Source organism: Lactuca saligna, chromosome 6 (genome assembly GCF_052625555.1).
Source record: "Lactuca saligna cultivar CGN05327 chromosome 6, ASM5262555v1, whole genome shotgun sequence".
In the NCBI taxonomy this organism is placed as follows: Eukaryota; Viridiplantae; Streptophyta; class Magnoliopsida; order Asterales; family Asteraceae; genus Lactuca; species Lactuca saligna.
The window spans coordinates 94,247,854-94,255,800 of NC_136422.1; the positions used below are offsets into that span (position 1 = coordinate 94,247,854).

A 7,947-nucleotide genomic window follows, 5' to 3' on the forward strand; every position below is an offset into this window, starting at 1 on the left:
CTTCCATCTTTGTTTTCTTTTTCTTGTTTAACCACCCATTTTTGTGATGATTTCTGACATTTAAAAACATAAGAATTTTGAGTCAAATTGTTTTCTACTGTATTTTGATTTGGAAAGAAACCTTCAGTAGTTGACCTTTGATTATCATTTTCAACCATTTTGTTGAATTTAGGTTTTATTTTCTCAACATTTCCAGTTGTGACAAAGACTTGATTTGGAAAAATTGTGTTATCTGTACATGTAAATTTTGGATAAACCACAATGTTAGTTTCCAAGTAATGTGCACCTTTGTCATTAATAATTTTGTCGAATTCTTTTGTATCTCTAAACACTTGATTAACAACAATTCGTTGAGGTGTTTCATGTGAATCCTTCACTTTTTCTTTGTCTTCATCAGTGTCATCAGTCTTCCAGCTTTCGACTTCCACATTATCAAAGTCACAATGTTGCGAAGTAGAGGATTTATCATTTTCATCCTTTACTATTGAATAAACTATAATTTCTTTACCTTTGACCTTAGATGTGATAATAATTGTTGACAATTTAGAACAATTGATCTCTTCTTCCTCTTCAATCTCACTGATTTCACTCACATTATCTGAATTGTCATTGACATCAGCATAATTGAGTTGAGAATCAAGAGTAGAATTTTCAGTTCTCTTTAAGATTTTCACTTGTTCATTCTTTGTCAAACTTTCATTGACAATATCAACCAACTCATCAGCATTTAAGAATTCATCATCTTTAACAATACCATATGCGAATCTATCATCAGGTATTTTGTCAAGATGAGCAATTGTGTTTTCACAATCATAAGAAACAACATCAACTTTTTCGCGTTCATATTCAAGAAAAGGTAAAAGTTTCCTATGTTGTTCTTTGCTTATTTAAGATGAATGATGTAAACTAATTAACTTCACATACAAACGTTTAGCAAGTTACAATATATGTTTCTTTGTGCTAGCAACAACCTAACTTCTTTATCTAAGCTGTTCCAATCACAATTTACATTTTCCATTTGTAGTTCAAGTTTATCTACTCTGCTTCGTTTTATTTCTAATTCTCTTCTTGTTTCAACTAGATCCAATTTTAGATTTTGTGCTTCTGTACTAGCAGAGACAATAACAGAATCAAAATAAGCAACCGTATCATCAAATGAAGTTATTTCAGCATCATAAGCAGATAAAGGAATATTAAATGATTCAAGAATAGCACGTACCTTGTTGGTCATTGGAGATTTATCAGTGGATTTGGACACAAAGCATCGTCCAGAAACTTCCTCTTCACAATTGTCTTAATAGCTTGCGAACATTGCTCCATGAGTTGGATGCCTCATTTCTTCATCATCAGATCTTGAAGACCAGATCTGATAAATTCCACTTTCTTCTTCATCAGACTCCCCTTTCGCAACTAATGACAAACTTTTTTCCTTCGCACGTACCTCCTCAAGCTTTTCTGAGTAGTAAGCTTCATTCTTGATTTTGCTTTTCTTCTCTTCTTTCTTTCTCAGCATACAATCAGTTGTGAAGTGGTTTGCTCCATTGCAGTAATGGCAATATATTCCAGAATCACCTTTTAGTTTCATCTCTTCCTTTGCATCCTTCTGCTTGTCCTCAACCTTTTCCAATTTCTTCTTTTCCTCACCTCCAGCTTTTGTAAACCACTCTTTGCATCATTTAGCTTTCCTTTTGGATTGAAAGGCTTTTTGAAAAATTTCTTAACTCTGTTGTTTGAATAGAATGCAACTGCTTCATCATCATAGTTCATTAAGAAACCTTCATTGTCTGATTCTTCTTTCTCACCAGCATCAATTTCAGTAACCTTTGAAACTAAAGCCAAAGGTCCTCCTAGACTTTGTTTCGTTTCTTCAAGCATTTCTGCAACTTCACTTTCATGAGTTTTCAGTTGATTGTAGAAATCATTCAAGGTGGTTGTATCAAAACTTTACTAGTTCTTTATCATCATACTCACACTACGCCATTCTTTGCGAAGAACCATGACGAATGTCAGATTGAATTCCATAAGAGATCTTGAGATTCCATACCTGCTGCATCGATAAACAAGCTCATTCAGACGATCATAATAGTTTTCAATTGTTTCAGCATCCTTTTGTCTGAATTCCTTAAGTTCAACAAGACATTGCTCAACATAATTGATCTTTGTTTTCTCACTTCCTTGATATTTCTCTTTTAGTATGATCCAAATATCCTTGGCTGTTTTACAACTACGAATGTAATTGTAAACCACAGGAGGAAAGCACATCTTAGCTCCCTCATACATCTTTTCTCATTCTTTTTCATGCGATTCTGTTGTTCAACAACGTTAATTGAAGAAGCAGATGATCCAATTGTTTGAACATTTGCAGGAGGTATAACTTTTCCACTGATACAATTCCAGAGTTCTTCATCAATTCCATTTAACTAATCCTCCATCCTATCAGCCCACTGATCATAGTATTCAGGGATTAACATTAGAATTTTGGTTGAAGAACCAAGTAAGTGAGAGAAAGAAGTCATGGTGTTCATGTTGAAGTTCGCCATTGATGAACACGAGAAATTTTTAGAAAGCTTGAAAAACTTGATGTAATTGTGAATTGATCAAGTGAATTGATCAACGATTGCTAATCGATCACTCGACTAAACAATTCAAATGCAGAATCGATTCAAATCTGAAGATCAAGAGAGATTTTCAGAACCAAAAAGCACGGAAAATTTTGAGTAAAATTATTACTCAAAAAAATAAATGATTCTAAAATGAAAATCAGATCAATGCAGTTTGAAATCCTGCTCTGATACCAATTGAAGAGAATTGTTATCGAGAATCAGAATGCAATCATGATTGTATGAATGTAAAGTATGAACACAGGAAGTAAATATTAATCAGATCTTATATTGATGAAGAACTGATTACGATAAGCAGAGAGAAAAATGCGAATGATTAATGAATCACTCGAGTATATCGTCCCTTTACTTCTAACCTCAGTCCCTATTTATAGGAAACCTGAGTGTACAAAAAATATACTAAGTCATGAACTATAAGCTTCGCACAAAAGAAGACTTAGTAAAATAACTAACATGCGAAATAAAAGAAACAAACATTTCGAATTTTACAACTTCTAGTCTCTACAAGCCTCATCTTTCATGGTTAGTGTAGGGTGAGCCCTATTTATGAGTTCCTGATGAGGACTTCAGTTCCTTCCAGCTCCATTAGGACATGACTCACTCTCGATGGTGTCTACCACATAATATTTCTGCAGATTCCACTCCACGCATCCCGACCCCACCCCGAGAGCTCCTGAGCGGCTGGTCATCGACCACGAAGGCGACCCCCCTATTCCTCCCGCTCGCTCCACTCCTCCTACTGCAAGGAGGTCCACTTATGTTGCCCTGATATGGACCACACGTTACTTCTACACCCAGCGGGCGACTCAGTACCATGACACATACATGAGGCGTTTTGATCACCTTGATCGAGTTGTTGCCAACATTCAGACTAATTTGTCTACAACCAACGCCTCCGTCGAGCAATTGGCACAAACAGTACAAGAAGCTATGTAGTTCATGATGCATTGGGCCCCCCGCAATCAGTAGGTTGCCCTACCCTCTCCGAGCATCAAGGATGATGCTTATTCTTAAGCTTGGGGAGGGGTTTTTGTACATTAGGTTCTAGTTTCCACATACATTTCATCAAAAAAAAAAATCCAAAAGGATTTCACTTTTTTTTATGCATTCATTACAAAGCATTCCAAAAAAATTAAAATTAACACTACTAGAAAAACAGCCTTTTACGACGCTCATTGCGCGTTGTAAAAGGCTCAGACGACGCGCAAATGCGCGTCAAGGAAGGCCCTGTCATAAAGAGAGACGACGTGCATTTACGACGGGTAATTATGACGCGCGTTTAGGACACGCAATGCGTATCAAGAAAACCTCTGTCAAGAAAGGCCATGTCATAAATGAAGAAGACACGCATTTTTGCGTATCATAATTTTAAATGTTTAAAAAAATATATTATTTATTGGTTTACTAATTTTCAAATTAAATAGTACATTAAAAATCTCATAATAAAAAATAAAATACCATAAATAACAATGATAATTCATTTCACTAATATGTCAAATACAAATAATTATTCCAAAAGTGAGTAAATCATGTTATAAAAAATGAACTCATTTATATACAATTGCATCATCTAGCTTACTATGTGCCAACAACTCTCTGTGTGTTTACTTTTGCTTGAGTCTCATTTCCTCCAAAGCGTCTAGCCATGCCAAAATATGATATTTTGAGTCTCGCTTCAAGAACCAAAATCACCTTCAATCACCCAATTAAACTCTAATGTTGGTAGACTGAGAGTTCCAGAATCAAGTTTCCCATTTAAGGACCAGCCAATTACCAAAAGGGTGAGTGGATTTTTCTTACACCAATGTGTCATCTACATACAAGGAAAGGGTTACAAACAAGTTAGAAGAAAAAGTAAGAGAGAGAAGAAAAAGTACTTCTTTATGCATCCAAACTCATGTTGTAGTCTTCATTATTCATATGAAAAATATAACATACATTCTTTGCTTATATAGTAAGTATAGAATGAGGATTTCACCATGCAGGGAAAAAGAAGAACATCATATGGTTAGTTACCTGATCCACAAGATAATCATTAATAGTTGGACTAGTAAAAAAATCCATAAAATTAATTAATTATTTGGTACCATATAAGGCTTAATGTTAATTGTTAAGTTACCTGTTTGTTTCGTAATCTTTTATTGGTGAAAGTGAAGTAGTCTTGAGATATTCAACTGTGAGAGGCATATGATGAGTGAAGGGTAAAAGGGTCTTTATTGCATTGTTGATTCGGTTACAAAAAATAGATATACTTGACTTGTCAAAACTTGTAAGGTATAGTGATAGCAAAAAAAAACATTTTTGGAATAAATACACTACAATATGAATTATAATTTTTTTTAAAAAAAAAAAACATATGAATGTAAGATTATTGGCTCACCATCTTCTTTGCACATGGGGAATTTGGTAGCTCATTGCTTGCATCCTGTCATTTGAAGAAACATATCAGAAACATGTAAAGATTTGAAATGCAATTAATAGCGTTTATGTAAAGATTTGAAATGCAATTAATAGGGTCTGTATCCCTGCAAAGAAAAATGTTAATATTTTCTCAATTCTCATAAAAAACGCACTAATAGGGTTTATGTGATATATAAAATATAAATCGACTTGCCTTGTGAACAAGATAATCTGCAAGTGTAGTGGCATGAAGATGTCCAGTTGGTAAAGACTTTTGTATTCTTTCATGGTTGGATGTGATAGATAAACCCAATGTGAACTCTTTGTATTCTCACAGGACCAAATATGGAAGTACAGTTCTAAATGCAGTTTCTATTCTCGTTGACAACAAGCTTTTGTACTTTATAACTTAAAACACTCTAAAACTTCTGCACAAAATTCATAAAGTTGAGACACATTTTCCAACCTAGACCTAAAAAAAGAACTTCAATGACCCTTATTTAAACTGCATTAAGAACTATACTTCCACATTTGGTCCTGCCCCTCTGAAATCTTTCAGAAAAACAAGAAAAAACCCAAGCATACTACTCTACCACCACTCAATGATCCTGGCATTTATCATAACACAATCCTTCACCAAATCAACTTGACATTATTGTAGATTCAAAAACGTCAACATCAGTCAAGGCAATCAATATCATGCTAGAGAAAAGGTAACAAAAGGGAAGACATAGTCATACCTTGTCAAGTGCAAGGATCTTTGTCCAGATGAACACAAGAATTTGTCGAAGTTCAGGTGTGGTTAGAGATGCAAGCGGATCGGGTATTACCCGCTACCCGTGGGGATTTGACCCGAACGGATCAGGTATTCCCCGTATTATCGGGTAACGGTTTGGGGATGGGGTTCAATTTCTTACCCAAAACTGGGACGGGGCGGGGACGGATATACTACTGTCTGCCCCATTTCAGACTCGATATATATATATATATATATATATATATATATATATATATATATATATATATATATATATATATATATATATATATATATATATACCCACACACACTAAACTTAACAAAAATCAACTTTTATTAAATACATATTTAAGTTACCGAGGTATAGTGCATTGAACAGATTAGCATGTGCATGCCTCTTCGATTAAGAGTGTGCCTCTTCGATTAAGAATACATAAGATTTAAATAGGAAAGCTCCAACAAATAAGAATACGTCAACGTTAAATAGCAAAAGTTCCAACAAATAAGAATATGGAAACTTTAAATAGCAAAGTGGTGGGTCAAAACTTTTACTCAAGAATCCATGTTAAAAACACAGTTGTTTATTTATTAAACATCTTTATATTTCAATATTTTAAAACAATTTGATATTTAATATATGGAGAATTAAATAAATTTTGTAATTATTTTTACGTTTTATATTTCCATATCCTTTTTAAAAACATAATTGTATTGCTAAACGGGTACCCATCGGGTTCCCAGAACCCAGTGGGGATTATTTCACCTGTAACCGTCGGGCATTTGGCGGGTTGGGGTCAGGGATGGGTGTGGAGATCGGAGGGTGGGTTCGGGGATGGGGATTACAGTATCCGCCAATATCCGCCCCTGTTTGCATCCCTAGGTGTGGTTGTTTGCAATAGCTTCAGAACATATGGAAATATTCCCACTGACAAGGCCTAATTCAATATAGCATACCATTAGAAACATGTAACAAGTGATGCAGATTGAGTAAAACTGTAAAAAGGTAAAAACCTAAAATAACCTACCAAATCAACAACCAATGGACCCATATCAGTAAATCTTCCAAGAAGCACAGGTGCACGAAACCTATGGCATTGATTGAGTAAAACCTGGGGAACAATAGGCAGCTGCTCAGGTGGTTTCTTATGTTCAGACCAATGATCCAGCCACACCTCAAACGCTGTCAATTGCTCAGTGAAAAGAGGACTCGGCTTCCACATCAACAATTAATCAATAACTTTATCAAGAAAGCATTTGAAGAAGTAACTAGAAAATATCAGTTTAATCTCAGACCTAGAATTCTGCATTGGGATCCTCGAGCAATGTTGGAAGTTGAGAAAGGCAGATTTCAGCAACAATATCCCATGCATCCCTGTAATGACACGTGGTCAAACCATAACCAAAATAATCAAGATTCAAGAATTATAACATCATAAGCAAGTTGATGTGTTTATTACCACATATGGTGTTGATGAGTTGGAGGCAACATCGGATAAGATACAGGAGAACAATTTGCAGAACGCATAATTCTCTCTGCAAGTAAAAAGTTCCGAAACAAACTCACAACCAAAAGATCTTGCCTGAATAATCTCTTAAACAAATCTGCAAAAAGATATAATCATGTACTGATTTCAATCACCAAAGTAAAGAACCATAGTAAAAAAAAAGGAAAAAAAAAAAAGAAAACATTCTCTATCAATAATACCATGTAGAAGAACATTCCAGTCTATTGTGTTTGTAACTGCAGTAAAAATTCAGTTCAGCTCACCAAGAAATGGCTTTGTTACCTGCCAATATGTCAAAAAGACAACACTCTTTATGATGACTAATTTAGGAACAGGATTGAATGGCTGGAGGAGATCCATGCATGCATTATGGTTCCATAGACCTAATTTTAGTAGCAATAACCAAATAGTGTTAATCGAAGTGTAAATGCACAATTTGGATGCAAAGAGAAAAGTTAATGCAAGTCACAACTCCCCCAAAAAATTGTTATCATGGCTACAAATGACTATATCCATCATACTTTCCTATCAACAAAATTGGAAGAAGCAATAAAACAAACAGGTGGTGGGTGTGAGAAAATTGTCTTCTTTCATGAAATGTGCATAATAACGAACCATCATATGTCCTTTGTCCTTTGGATAGTATTAGAAAAATATAATAA

At 34.7% G+C, this 7,947-nt stretch overlaps 2 long non-coding RNA genes across 3 annotated transcripts; both read right to left on the reverse strand.

Moving 5' to 3' along the window:
• Nucleotides 1-4,076: 4,076 nt before the first annotated feature.
• On the reverse strand, nucleotides 4,077-5,969 carry LOC145002194 (uncharacterized). The gene is made up of 3 exons (XR_013661843.1): nucleotides 5,236-5,969; nucleotides 5,002-5,046; nucleotides 4,077-4,434 (listed from the first exon to the last, which is right to left on the reverse strand). It is a non-coding gene; the product is annotated as an uncharacterized LOC145002194 (long non-coding RNA).
• A 121-nt stretch (nucleotides 5,970-6,090) lies between these two features.
• LOC145003426 (uncharacterized) lies at nucleotides 6,091-7,569 on the reverse strand. 2 transcript variants are annotated; one of them, XR_013661960.1, is made up of 5 exons: nucleotides 7,486-7,569; nucleotides 7,238-7,382; nucleotides 7,074-7,152; nucleotides 6,806-6,991; nucleotides 6,091-6,715 (listed from the first exon to the last, which is right to left on the reverse strand). It is a non-coding gene; the product is annotated as an uncharacterized LOC145003426 (long non-coding RNA). The 2 variants fall into 2 exon arrangements; XR_013661959.1 differs by lacking the exon at nucleotides 7,486-7,569 and having other exon boundaries at nucleotides 7,238-7,455.
• Between the last annotated feature and the right edge of the window lie 378 nt (nucleotides 7,570-7,947).